Here is a 15,403-nt window from a genome sequence, read left to right on the forward strand (position 1 = left end):
GTGTTCATTAATTCTTCCTTAGGGCTGATGCCCTTGGCATCAATTGAGTGTCCCAGATGCAACACTTTGTCGCATTTGATTTTGCATTTTTTCCAGTTTTAAAGTCAGACCACTTTTCTGAATCACTTGTAAAACCCCCATTAGTTTTGCATCACGCTGCTCTTCAGTGCTGGCGGAAATCAGAATGTCATCTTGGAAGCAGTGTACGCCTTCAAGGCCTCCAAATAGATATGACATCAGTCTTGTAAACACCGCACCAGCTGAAGCAAGGCCAAAAGGCATTCTTTTAAACATGAATGCACCTAAAGGAGTGACAAATGATGTGAGACTTCTTGACCTTTCTTCTAAAGCAATCTGATGGTAAGCCGATGACACGTCCAGAGTACTAAAAAACCTGGCTGGCTTCATTGAAGACAATAATTCACTTATATTCAGGAGAGGATGCCCGTCTATCCACATGCTTTTATTAATGTCTCTCAAGTCCACGCACATCCTTATGGTTCCATCAGATTTTTTCACCAACACTATTGGGGCGAGACATTCTGAGCTTTCTATGGGCTCTATTATATACTGTTCACAAAGACGTGTCAATTCATTCTTCTATGCTTCCTTTGTGCCAATTGGAACTTCTCGAACCCTGTGCACTATGGGTACAGCTCCTTTCTTGAGAACTATCCTATGTTGAAAACACTCTAAAAGTCCAATCTTTTCACTGAATACTCTGGGAAATTGTTTTGCTAGTGCAGCTTTAATGTCACTGTTGTCCTTTAGTACGCTCAGGATAGGAACTTCTTCTCCTGGGTGGATTCTGACTCGTAGAACAGCTTGTTCCTCCCAACCCACTACAGATGAGCCATTTTTTGCTATGTACAGTCTGCAATATGTTTCTCTATCCCTGAACTTCAACTTGACCCATGTGCATCCGATAATATCTATGGGGGTCTTTCCATATCCCGTTGCTCTCACTCCAGTACATTGTATCTCCTGCATTTTGCCAGACAGCACTTCAACGAAAGTTTTGACATCTACCATGGTGTACGGGGATCCAGTGTCCACCATGATGGGCAAAGATGCACCATTTATTTGCATGTTTACCCATGGTCCCGTAGTCTGTTGTATCGAAGAGACAGTGAGTATTTGTACTTGTGCATTTCCTTGATTGACAGTCAGCATGCCGTCCTGTCCTTGACTTTCCTCAATAGCTCTTACTGTGCCTCTCGACATTCTTTCTGGTTGAACTCGTGGCACTGGACAAACTCCGGGGGCTCAACCTGCAAAGCGCCTTGTCGCTAATTGTAGTAATTTACTTAGGCAGGTAGTACATTTCATTAGAGATTTAATGTAGGAGCCCCAGGAGCGTAACACTGCCGGGAGAACCTCAAGCAAACATCACTACAACTATACATTCTAGAATCCCCCTTACGTGTATAAGTTCTATAGATAAACATTCTACAAACATTACTAAATGACTACTATAACACCACCACCCTCAATACATGACAAGCCTGCAGGAGAGAGTGGGCATGGCTTAGCTCACTACTTATAACATTTTGTTACACAAGCACCCTGGGTGGGGAAGACCGGACCAGACTAGCCAGGGAAAGTTGTCCTGTCTCAGGAGAGGCAGGGATTTAAGTAGGGCACAGGAAAGTGGAAGTGTGTGTTTTTCGGTTGAGGTCTGAGGTGGAGGACACCAAGAGACCAGCAGGAGGAAGAAAGGCAGGCACAGAGAATTGGGGTGGTGATTTATTAACCAGGTGAGGTATTGTTTGAGGAGTTGAAGTGGTTCTGCAGTGTGAGTGAGCGTGTTTGTGTGGCTAGTGTAAGGAGTGTTTATAAAGCGAATGTTAACGAAAAAAGGGTGTTTGAATAGTTTTGGAGGGGGGAGCATTGGAGTGGAAGAGGCAATAGTAGTAGTATGAAGGAGGGTGAAAAACTGCTACAGAGGAGGGAGTAGTCTTAGTGTTGAGAAGACGGTAGTGGAAGAAAAAGCAGCATGAAAAGGGTGGAAGTACGATCTAGGAGGTTTTGAAGCACTGGATGAACAGAACAGGGGCGAGAGAAGCGACGAAGTGGAAAAGAAGAGTAGAGAAGGGAGAGGCGAGAGTGTGCATATTAGAAGCCTGGATCATGCAGCCTGTAAGGCACTATATCACATCCCGATAGATAACATAACAACTGAATGGAGGAAGGACAGTTTGAAAGTCCCTGAGGGAGTTTAGACAGCCAGTGCCTTAGTTTACCATCAGCCCACTTTGTAGACCGTTTGGGTCAACCTACATTAGCACTAACCTGAGGTTTAAGGACTCCTCGGGCACTCCACTACATTGCCAATCTACAATTTTGAAAACATTAATGCCACATTTGCTCAGATGATTTTCACAGAAGGCCCTTCCTTTACATTCTCTTCATTTTGAGTCTTTCCTTTTATCATTAGACAACCATGATTCTGCATCTGTTAAATGCACCTTGCTGCATCCCTGCTGAGGAAGGTCTGGGAGAGATCTTTCATGTGCACATTTTTGTAAGGTTATCATGACATAATTTCCTGAAAGACAATGGGGTTTCTGGGGCAACAGGTCGTTGTGACTCTAACCTACAACTCAACAAGGACCCAGAAGAAGTAAGCCCAAAAAGGAAGACACCTGGACAGACAACCCACGAGGAGAAGAGAAGAATATGGCAACAGCAATGACAGTGGCAAGAGCACTCTGCAGGACATAGCAAGGGTCTCTGATCAACCCAAAGCAGTAAAAGGTTATAGCAAACCAGCAATAAAACGGTGAAAGGGAGAAAATAACAAGTGGAGGCTAGCCAAGATGTCCCATGCACAGCACAGGTTGAGCATATAGTAGTCATCTGGATTTCCAGCCCAGAAAGACAAGGAGAGGCCATCCCTACAGCCCCCACCCACCACCCAACATTAGGTACTTGGGCTACAAAGATGTCACTATGGGTACAGCAAATGCAGGTAAGGAAGGGACCAGGCAGGTTGAACAGGCAGGCAGGAAGAAGTATGGCAGAGAGCAGCAAGAATAAAAGGACAAAGGACCCAGTGCCCAGACAGTATGGTACACCAGGATCCTTAGAAGCAGCCCATCTCAACATCATTCTTGTGGGGAGTCTAGGAATGGATCTGAGGAATGCACAGGGCCACCAACTGTGAGGAACTCAGGGTGACAACAGTAAAGACAGACACAAGTGATCACAGTTCAAGGGTGCTTATTAAACTATTTGCAGGTTGGAAAAAAACTTAATCTAATCTGAACCTAAATCTAAGATGGGAGCAAGCGTCGACCATGAAATGAAAATAAGGCAGTCCTTGTGGCGGTATGTCAAAATAAAAAGGGCCTATGCTAAGAAACCTATCGCCAAACCTTACAACTAATACCAAAAGGGTGTGGGATGGTTTTGAAGGAAAAAAAGAAGTGTTCTTAAGTAATATGTCAGGATGCGATAGCTTGGATCTCCCTTCTCCACGTTTTGAGCATGAGATAAGGTTGAATCTTGGAGCAAGGCACACACTTGAGCTTCCCCAGCATGAGTCGACAGTTCCGTTCCAAATTATCAGGAGCCTCGTGGGCCGAGTCTTGTTTCTCTTGAAAGTCTCTTGCCTTCGAGGGCCTGACGTAAATTACAAATAAAAGTTACTTCAACAAAAATTAAAGTTTGTTTCTTCGTTTCACGTTGTGTGAAGATTCTTACCCCTGGATCCCACTCTTCCGGGCACTGACCCCTCTTAACCTTTAGCCTCCCTTCTCTGGGTTCACTGTGGCTTTTCCTTCGTTCACAAATCTATATGTATTTTTGAACAGTTCATAGTGGACATCCATCCGCCGGGTTCACGTTTGTCAAGACACTTTCTTGGGACTTTAGACTTTCCCTCTTCTCGTCAGGCTCACTCTTGCTAACTTCACATTCACTTTACTTTCAAGTGTTGCAGGATTCACGTCCCTCGCTTACTCTCAATGCGGGATTCACTTCCCTTACTTTCACAGTTTGTAGATCAAAGTCTTTCGATTGTACAGGGATTTTACTAGACCTCCAGTATGACAACTTTGACCTCTATTGGTGATTCACCTACGGCCTTCTGGTAACTATAGTGTCGCTCAGATGGGGATCGACCAGTCTCTCTCGAGTTAACGCCCACATGGTGCCGGTTTCCCTCTGCAGCTGGTCTCCCCTTTATGCTTTCACAGTTCATTGAACTTGGTTCAAACTTACCCCTTTGCAATTATCATTCAAAACAGCCCGGTTCTTATTGGCTCCCCCTCGGCTCACCGGCTGTGATGAACCGCTTGGCTTTCGGCTTCCCTGGAGCCAAGGCTGGTACCACGGTCATGGGAGCTTGCCTTGCTCCTGCTTATCGGCGTAGGCTTGCCCCGTGTACCGTCGACATCTTCTGCAAGACACTGGTGCTATTGTTCGTGGTCTTATGTCCTCTTCCACAAAGGTTCTGTGGACCTGGGACGAAAAGGGCAAGGTCGCTTCTCTCCCCGCCACCCTCTCGATTCCCGCAGCCTTTCTCCTTCTCTTGAATTGCTGTGCTTGGTTAGCTGTGCTGTCTGCCGTGCTCGCCTTGCTCCCCCCTGTGCTTTCTTGCTCGTCCTTTTTTATCTTTTGGGGAAAAGGAAGGGCTGTCAGATGTTTGTGATTCAGATTAATTGCCTGGCTTTGCCTGACCTTTGTACTGGGACATGTCAGGTTTAATTACAAGTTCCTTTGTAAACCAGTATTCATGTCGGCAAGGGGAAAAGTGTGGGTATCGGAAATTATAGTCTTTGTATTGGAAAGGCGAGGGGGTGGAAATATCAGAGTATCCTACACGAAGGGATAGGGAAGGTTTGTGAAATGGACGAGACTGACCAGAATGCAAAACAGAACATAAGGGACTGTGGCAACTGTAGTAATTTATCTGAGCAGGTTGGGAGTGCAGAAAATAATAATCAGAGGGACGGGAAGAAGACTGATTGGGAGTATCCGGATTTGGAACAAGAAAACAGGCATTCTCAGGGAGATTGTTTCTGAATACAACGGGCAATGGGATCCTAGCAGATTTGTTACATACGGAGGGGGCGGTAGATTCCGCTAAGATGGATTCAACGGGAGGAAGGTTGGTAAACTTATTATAGCCTAAATAGGCCCCGGTATATCGTCGTAGTCTCCATCTTCACGGTACAATACCACGTCTCACCTGGGGCAATTCCCCCAGAGCATAACCTTGGGTTCCCTTACCCAGGTGATCCTCCCTTGCTCTTCCACCCCCAGCGGTGGGATCTGAGAGCACCAGCCCTCCCCTGACCACTTGAATAAGGGTTTCCCTGAGGTCTACTTGGGGTAATACCCTCAGGTTTCTCACACAACTGATAAACGCATTCCCACCAAGGAAAGAGAGATTGACCAATCACAATCAATCTTTATGGCCACCGTCATCTGAAAAGGGACATAGTCCATTTTCCATGTTAATAGCAGCGGCCATTTTTTTGCTTTTTGTGGTCCCTTTGTTCAGGAGATGTGCTTGTGCACTACGCGCTGAGCCCATCTCCCAATGGAAGGAAAAAAAAATCATTAAAAACCATACGCACCCCGGTACATGAACAGCTTTCACACCCTTGGCAGGGGGCTGAGATGGCTGGTAATGGCCCAAAGCCCTCGCCTCGCTTGGGCCTAACCTGGCCAGGGCTGGGGGGAAGTTACCAGCCATGTCAGCTCCCTGCTTCGAGGGTGAAAGCTACATTCAATCAGAACCTGGCCAAAGACTACCCACTAATCACACTCTACCCACTAATCACACTCACGGGAAGATATAAAGGTTTAGATGACCAACCAATCAGGGATAGACTGGAAAAAACACCAAACAAATAGACACTCACTCTCAGGATGTACATTAGGATGTTTGTCTGGTGGCCTTTAAAATTAGTTTGCACTAGCCTAAACTTAAACAGAGAATGCCTTTGTAAGCTCAGGATAGACCTATGTCAGCAAAAGGTCATTCTGGTCATGCCTCGGTCCTATACAGAAAAAGACCACAAAACAAAATGTCTGAGAGCAGGACTACAAAAGATACAGGACAACAATAATGGCTACCATATAGGTGTACTGGGCAACTAATGTATTACAAGTGGTTACAACGCTGGTATAGCCAAATCGAAACAGCTGGCACCAGCATACCCCTACAATACATATTCAAGGTGTTATAATCACCCTGGGATAAGATACTTATGAGGCATCCACAGAGCAGAAAAGAACTGGAAATCCCAGCGCTTGTACACACTGACATCAATTATCCACAATTCAGATCCAAGTCAAATGAGCAAAAATTGACAAGTCTGTAGCGGGTGAAGGTATCGAGTCGGGGAGTCTCTGCTCAGGTCTCCAGCAATTAGTAACTGTGAAACAATTGATACAAATCATACTGCGCGCGTGTCCTAAAACTAAAAATTACTGCATCAGCCGACACGTGTTTCGTGCTCAGCTCTTCTTCTAGGGCTTGTGATCCCTTGTATACTGGATCCAAAATCGATAACATTACAGATCTGGTGCATTCACCCATCACATATCATATATCTCCTCGCTATTGCGGCTCAGAAAATCACTGCTGAACAAAGCCTTTTGGCTACTGATTCTAAACAACTTTAGAATCAGTAGCCGTTATTCGTTTTGGATCCAGTATACACAGGATCACAAGCCCTAGAAGAAGAACTGAGCTCGAAACACATGTCGGCTGATGCAATAATTGATTTTGCTTGGTTGCTTTAAATAAAGTTTTAGGACACACGCGCAGTCTGATGGTCTATCTTGCATATGAAGCATCCCTGCCCCAGAAGCCATATGGGTTACTAAGGACAGCACATCAGAAAAGGGTGTCAGTGAAAAAGGGACTTCAGTCCCTCATTCTGAGCAAGATAATAAAAAATAAACATGGAAGCCAGCAACATGTCTGAGCTAAACCTTATGAGCCACAACTAATGCAGAGGTTTCAGTGGATACCGATATGTTGTTATGGTTGTAAGATACAGTGCTTTGGTTGTGATTGCATAGGGTAATTCACTTTGCCTAGGAAGTGATACGGAGCGTGCGTGTGGCTGTCGTGGATAAAAAGATTTGTCTGGGGCTATGTTGATAACAGACGTTTGCATGGGGGTGTGGAGTATACAAAGATTGACCTGGTTTATGATGTAGACAGAGGTTTGCCCACGGTTGCAGTCACATAGCCAGAGGGATACACAAGACTTTACAGAATGTATCCATGTTTCGTGACCTCAGTTTCACACCATGATCTGATCTCCACCCACTGTGCAGTTATCAAAGAATCTCGGATACAGCTGGTAAGGCAAAGGCTGCCAAGAAAGACATGCTAAGGAACCGGATAGCTGTTCCATTGTTCTTGGGCCAACTCGTGCAGCGCTCATACTAGAAACGCACAGGGGAAAGAGAATATCATTCCATTAACAGACTGTGGCACCATTAGCTCAGCAAGAATAACGAATTGTGCTTGGAATATAAAAAAAGGTCCCCGTATGGCTTGACCTTTCTGTGTAAATATTATTCAGGAATGGCCCTTTTTCCATTTCCCAGAAAATACACAGCAATACAGGAAGTGACATCCTGATTGACCCAAGAAGGAAACCCACCCTGTCAAGAGTTATGTTCAGATGAAACATATGCATCATAAGCGGTGAGCAATATCACAAGATTCAAGAATTGCACATGCGAGCAATATGAAGGCATTGCAAACGACAATACGGGTTTAGGTTCAAAGAAGGTGGGTAATGGCCAGCTTCAAATTTCAGAATAGCATACAAGATTCGGCAGAGAGAAGGGTTCACTGCTGGTTAATGTCATCAGTATTTAATAAGGTGAGTTGGGCCACCGTGCCCGGCCATACCAAGGATACAAATATATATGTTAGCAATTTGACCTTTTAAAGGAATCTTCCTTCTAATGCACAGATCCAACTTCTGTAAGTTGGAGCTGTGCATTAGTCTAAGATGGTCCTTTTTGTAAAAGGTGGAAGTAGCAAACAGGGCACAATGTTGGCACTTATGCGCTGTCCCCTGTGTGCAATTTTCATCATTTATAAAGCAGAGTGAAATTGTGAAGAAGAAATCAAAAAGGAATCGCCTTTACTCTTCACTCTTACACTCCCCTAAATGCTGCCTGCAAATTATGCTTTGCAGGCAGTGTTTCTATAATGGATTTCTATGGCAACGGCCTGCAATTTACCAGTTGCTGCCAATGCGAGGCATCCACCAGTTTTAGGCATGGATGAAAATCGTGGTGCTCTTCCAAGACGGAGGAGGAAAGTAAAGCTGATACGCCACTTTGCGCCCCTCCTATGCCTTGGGAAGGCACTAAAATGGAGTAGAGAGTTAAATGAAGGCCTAAAAGTGTTACGCCTTGCTTTTGCGCCTCCGTTTATGCACTGCACCATTTACAATGACCCCATGAGATTTGTACAATGACATTCACAACAATTAATTAATCCCAGACAGGTACCCAGTAAGGCAAATGCCTTAATAAAGAAAAGAGGCTCATAACTTACAAAGTAAAAAATACCAATTATTTTTTCACTTTAGTGTGTTACAGTTTTAGCAACTTTTCACAAATCACACCAATAAAATACTTAAAAATATATACTTGTAACAATGATGTACACAAACTTAAATGTATCTCTAGTTGTCTGTAAAATTACATTAAAATAAATGTCCATCTATTAAGATCATCGAAACACTTCATAATATTAGTCCAAAGCTCAGAAAGTGAAGCAGAAAGGGCTGTAGTTGAAGCCAAGAGACAGTAAGACCAAAAGGCATCTGATTCAATGGATGATGGTATGTTATATGGCCCTTTACTAAGGGACTTTATGTACCAACATTTGAGACATGGGCATGGAGTTAATAGATGTTATGTTGTCTCTAAGATACTTACAGATTTACAAAGCTTGCATCTCTGATCCACAAGTGGGATCCCCAATCTGGGACTCATTACAATGAAGGCTTCCGTTTTTATGGTATTTATTTTTCTGCCATTTCCGTCTGTATTTATCCAAATTTATTTTTGGGCCTTTCTTATGTATTTAACGACATTTATTTTTTGTCACTTAAAAAGATAACTCACAACCAGTATTTTTCTGCATTTATTCTAATAAAAGTGCATTTATTAAAGCACACATGCAGCCATATGACAAAGAAATGCTAGCTCAATTTTTTTCCATAACTACAAACGGTCGCTCCTGTGACTGCTGCTGCCTTAAAATATATGCTGTCAGCAATTTGAAGAACCTTAATGCTATTTGTGTACAACCTCTACACTCTCCATGCTGCCAATTTGCAATGTGATTGGCCTGCGATGTAGAAGTGACATCATAGGGAACCAGACAACGACCTGTTATTCCGTTTTTATAAATAAATGCAGACAGCAGATTGATTTCCGCCTGTATTTAGGTGTAAAAATCAGTACAAACAGAAAACTGGAAGCCCCAATTATAATCAAAGCTGGCAATAAGTTGAACTGCAGCAGCAATAGAAACCCATGTAATTTGCAGCTGATAACTTTCCCTTTTACTTTTAAAAATCTTTAATTCGGTTATTGAACCATAAAATAACATCCTCACATTTCATTGTTACATACAAGTCCTTTTGGTACAAGTTCATACACCAAGATGGCATAACATTTAATGCTTTGAAATTATAAAAACAATCAATTATATGGATATAAAATTAATAAACTCTGATAGCACTATGTTTTAGGGTGGAGAGATTCCGGTGACTTGTCATAAACTTTAAATCTCGCAGCCTCCCAAACAAGTGTTTATTGGTCATCTATAACAATGGCAACAGTTTATTTGTTCCTATGATACCTGTGACAACATTCCTTGTTTCGTTAGGCCCCTGGCTGTCCCTTCTGTTGTCTAGCTAGTCATCAGGGAGAAGTGACATTCGATTCATCCAATATAAAAAAAAGTCAATAAAATCTTGTGACTATGTTTTATTGTTGTGAGGATAGGATAGGATAACAAATAGTAAGGTTTTAAAGCTTGCAGCCTCCCAAGCAACAAGTCGGAGCCCTCTATAGCCCAGAACATCAGCTCATTTAAGCCAAATACTACCCATGTCGTCATATTTTGTTTCTTTGGACCCCGGCATTTTCATTTGTTGGCTCCTTTTCATTTACTCCCTAGGGATCAGAGTGGCCAAGAGTAAAAAGCATGTTGAATTGCTCACAGCTTCCCGGATCTAATACATTTTCACCATTGGCCCTCAAGACGATATCTCTCTGCTTTTTCTCATCAGACAAGTCCTGTGTATGAATTTAGATACTTTGTAGACCCTTCCTGGGTCATCTGTCGATTAGCATAGAGGTAGGGCTTCGTTGACTGTGCGGACCTCAGCTTCTATCATCAGAGACTTTAAATATAGTTTTCTTCATTCATGGGTAGCAGGGCAAACAAAACAAAACGTGCGACTGTTTCCTCAGTTGCATTACACAGGGGGCTTTCACTTGTATTTCCTGGCCTCCATGAGGCAGTGAATTTAGCTACCTTTAAAGAACCCAGTCTGAAATTAATAAAAAGTGCTCGGGCATACAGTGGTATGATCCAATTCATGTATTTTTCTAAGCCAAAATCTGCCGTTACTAATCTATACTGTGGCGCCGACTTTAGGTTACTACATGCTGTGACCATACGCCCTTTGTAGAGTTCTTCACACATCTCAGCCTTTATACATTTGCACTTTAGTTTATCGACTGTGGCTGGGTCCATGCTGCTTGCTCATTTAGGTCAAAAATGCCTTTTCTGACATGTGCCAGCCATGGCAATTTCATGGCTCCCTCCTGGTTCATCAGGTGGGCCATATCCACTCTAAAAGAGTCAGGTTCTGGTGTTCCCCAGAGCCGCAGCCAATAGAGAATTGGTTCTGCAGCGGAAATTTCATCAATTAGGCATAGATACAATCCAAGGTGCAACAACACGTTGGGCACCGATGAGGGGAGGCAGAGTAATCTCTTCAGAAACTTATTTTTTACTATTTTCAACAATTCTAGGTCTGCAAATCTGCATAATCCTGCCCCATAGTTTGTGGCAGCCGTGGCATGCTTCTTATATAGGTCCAGGGCCGTAGAGACTGCACCCCTGCCATGTCTGTTAAAGAAACCAAGGGTGCTGCCACTGTATTTTACCAGCGTAACAGTGTCCATCGTGATTTGGCTTGTCCAATCGCCACTATCACTGATCCGTATGCCCAGGTAGTCATAGTCACTTACATTTTCTAGTGGTTGCCTCCCCCCCCCTTACATCGACCCCCAGATTATTTGTTTTACCATATCTGGGCCTGAGAACCATTGCTTTTGTTTTCTTAGTATCCAGAGACAATTTTAGCTTGTCACATTTGTTTAGAAATGCTAGCAGTGACTGTTTTAATCCCTGAGTGGAGGTCGACAGTATTACTACGTCGTCTGCAAAGAACAAACCAGGATATGTCTCATTTCCTAACTTCGGTGGGTCCCTGCCTTCAGCCAATAGATATTCGACTACTTCATCTATATAAATACAGAACAGGAAGGGTGCCCGAGGGCAACCTTGCCTTACTCCTTTGACAACATCAAATTTGTCTGTGACCTCGTCTCCCAGCCCTACTCGCACTACTGCCTTGTTTCGAAATGCTTGTTCCAAATGCTGTTGTGGTCAAGATTTTAACCTGGGGCAGAAACAATGCAGTGCACTTCTGTTGTAGTTAAGATATTAGAGAAGTATCCTGAAAATGTGGACGATTGTCTTGTACTTGGTTTTGGTTCGAAATCCTTAAAGATATTTCCCTGAATGTTTTGGAAACTGGGAACTGCAACATCCTCAAGGGTGTCATACTATACCTTGGTGTGAGTGACGAGCCTGCAGGATCCCACTTCTTCCACCCTGTGAGGGGCATATCGGGTAGCCTCTGGTCCAACCTGGTCACTAGCAGTTCACCCCACCCCAGATACCAAGAAGTGGGGGGGGGTCCGCTCAATTCACCACACTGGGCGCCTGGTAGAACTACAAATCTGACAAATGGTGATCTGAACTGGTACAAAACTGGTACAAGCATCGCCTTGCGGAGCAACCAGTGTTGGGAAATGAGTGTGCAGTTAGAAACAAGCAGAGTTTACTAAATGATAAAGTTATTTCTAGAGACAAGAGTATGTGGCATACTATGCTGGTCTGCCTGTAGATCATGAAATGATGATTTGTGGAGGCCTAATCTTACAAGAGCTGCCATGTGGAAGGAGGCCGCACTTGTGGCCGAGGGAAACAGAGTATGTGCAAAACTTCAGCACCCACTGTGGCTTCGGTGAGGAAGGCAAAGCTGCATGAAAAGGAGGTTTGCTATTGCTGGCAGGATGAGACGGAACGAAAATCGGCACGTTAATTGGTCGGAGGAGAAAGAATGAACAGTGTGGAGGAAGCACATGACAAGGGGATATTTAGCAGAAGTAGGACTCAGTGGTTTGCTTTGTTTCCATTAAATTACCCTTTCCAGCCACGGTTTAGGGAGGTTTAAGAAATTGTAAGCAACGAGTGCTGAGAGGGGAAAGGGAATATGAATAAAATAAACGTGGGTAGTTCTAGCTACGAGAACTAAGATTAGACACACTAAGGGCCTGATTTACAATGGGTGTGCGCCATTATAAACACCTGTGTGACTCAGGCCCTTAATGTTTGCAGGATGGTTGTGTTAAATGTGGAGTAATATGGTGGGCACTGGGCATTCTGCCACTTGCTGTGCTTGATGAACAGATTTAATAACGCATCTGTCTTTCGTTCTTTCTTTTAAACTCAGCTCCTCCATATATGCGGTCTTGTGGCTTCCCTTTTAAAAGTTGTCTGCACTTCAGCTACCTTTATAATGTGCCGTTAACCTTGCAGTTCCAGCTCAACACGTGTGCCATTTCCGCCGACTTCCATGTATTTTGGTAGACTACCGTATACTTCACAGCTCACGATAGAACTGCAGAGGAAATAATGTATTCTAGTCTCTAGGGGATACATTTAGGCACACACCATTGCCTTCCACAGTGCACTTGTCTCAACCTCGCTACACACACACACACACAAATACATTACTGAATTTTCTCTGAAATATGACAACAAATAACAGCCTACGCACCCAATATGCACAGGTTGGGAAGTGCATGGAAAGAGGATGAATTGTCTGCATCAATTGTCAGAATCCATAGGTGGTAGAGCCCCTGCAAACATTGTTCATGTTACCTCTCTTCCACTCCTCCTCTCCCCTTTACTAAGCCAGCCACTCATCGGCCCCATCCCCAAAATGCCAGCTCCTTCAGTATCGAACCTTTTACGGATATGAATGCTTTCTACGCCCGCACAGCACTGATGAAACCTTTGCCAGGGCACTGCAGTCACAGGGGCCACACTTTGCATTAGTTTCCCTTCCTAACTCCTGAACAAAAGTTCAAGTAGGAGCCCCGCTAAATTAGGACCATTTGGTTGGGGGGAAACAGTGAATCAGCTAAAGGACTGAGACACAACAGACATTACAGCCCAAACCCCCATTTGAAAAACTGCATCAACCGGTGCCAGAACTACTGATCGACTTGGCCTAAATAGACACCAAAGCACAGACAGAAAAAATCCCTTTAAGAGATCAGAGAGGACCAGTAGATTTTTAAGTAGGTGTTGCTCTGCTTGTTGCAAAAGGGTTGGGGGATAGCTGAAATGGAAGAGGAGACGGTTCACAGCACCACTGGGCTAAATGGGCTTCTGCCCCCTCCCTGAAGGCCGACCTTCACAGACACCAAGAGCAGGACAAAATGCAGAAGATGAACAGCGTCCTGTTTGGAGCAATGACTTTCCTTTTATTATCAGCAGCGCCTTCCTTAACCGCAAATCTTTAGGCAGCTGGCACTGCAATGGGGCATTTCGTTACAATTTGAGCCGGATCCGAGTTGCGGTGGTGCTGTTAATCCCCATTTGTTTTGAGTCCATAAGACTCTATGGGGCTTTTAAGCGCTATTACAGTTGAGCGGGAAGTAAATCTTCAGCTGTCCGCCCAAACTTGAGATTGGGCGGAGCGGTAATGCAGCAGTAATATCGTTCCCACAAAGTTTTTACTGCTCCGCCCAAGCCGTGATGAGGCCCAATGTCTTTTAGACTGGGGATCAGGTTTATTATGGCGTAGCATAAAAAGCATGGGGAAAAAATGTGTTGAAACATTTACACACGCTTTTTACACTGTACCATAATTTCTAAAAAGTGTATGGCGGAGAAGGTGCACCAAATAAAATTGCAGTTTCATGCAACCCAGCCTCTCTGTGACACAAAGGCATTGGCATTTATGCCAGCTGACAGGGCTGTTGCTAGTTCTGGAAAAGATCCGGGGCTACGCTAATTTTGGGACTGTCGGGACTGGGGGCTAGCTAGCCTTTTTGGTTGTAACCCCCGGAGCTTCTATCCGGGGCTACAACCAAAAGACCTGGGGCTATATCCTCGCTCACCCCCCACCAACGCCTCTGCACCAGCACAGCATCTTCATGCTGGCCCTTATAGTTTTGATCCGTATGGAATTTGCCTGTTTTTACACCAGCCAAAAGCAGGTGGATTCCAAAGAAATCCACAGCAAAAACCACCTGCTATGTACAAATGGCGGGCAGCATTTACTCAAGTCTGCACTACAAAGTGAACAAACTGAAGCATACAAGCAAGCATGCCTGCGTGCATACCTTTGTTTTGCAAATGACTGAAAATGCATACAAGAGGCCTGTTTGCATTTAAGTGCAAATAATAGGACCCCTCTGTACAATTAACGTTTTTAAATAAAAAGGACCGTCTGCATTTCTTATGGTGCTGAACGCACAGTGCTATCTATACATTAGGAGATGTGTTCATGCTATCATCATTTTGCAGTTTTCCATTCAGGATGTTGAAAATAAAGATTCAATGACATTCTTTTGACTTGACAGATTTCCTTACGCATTTACACATTGTCAGGATGGTTCACTGCGGGATTTGCATACAGTTTGATACTAGTTCTTGAAAGCCAAAACAGAAGTTTCAACTTCGTCCTACACTTTTATTTTAAAACGAAACCATTCCGGAAGGGTTTATTTTAAAATAAAAGTATAGGAACTGTAAAACGTAATTAAAAGAAGTAGAGGAGCACTGCGCCCGACCGCTCCCACCCACTTGGACCACTTCTCTAGTCTAAGTTCCCATATCGCCCAACCTTACAGGCAGATATGTAGTCTTACCAGCCAGTCACTGCACCAGAGAGGATAGCATGGCAGACTGACATTCATTTGCTGCCAGTCACGGAAGTTGCCTGGGCCGCGTTACTGTAATGTTATTGACTTGCAGATTCTCTTGGAGATTCAGGATCCATAGGCAGCAGGATGGGGGCTTACA

The 15,403-nt window shown here is 44.0% G+C and overlaps 1 protein-coding gene across 1 annotated transcript in view; it reads right to left on the reverse strand.

Moving 5' to 3' along the window:
* The window catches only part of IKBKB (inhibitor of nuclear factor kappa B kinase subunit beta), a 1,202,582-nt gene that overhangs the window by 945,015 nt on the left and 242,164 nt on the right, over nt 1-15,403 (reverse strand). The window lies entirely within an intron of this gene.

Source organism: Ambystoma mexicanum, chromosome 10 (assembly GCF_040938575.1).
Source record: "Ambystoma mexicanum isolate Mex_15411 chromosome 10, UKY_AmexF1_1, whole genome shotgun sequence".
Taxonomy (NCBI): Eukaryota; Metazoa; Chordata; class Amphibia; order Caudata; family Ambystomatidae; genus Ambystoma; species Ambystoma mexicanum.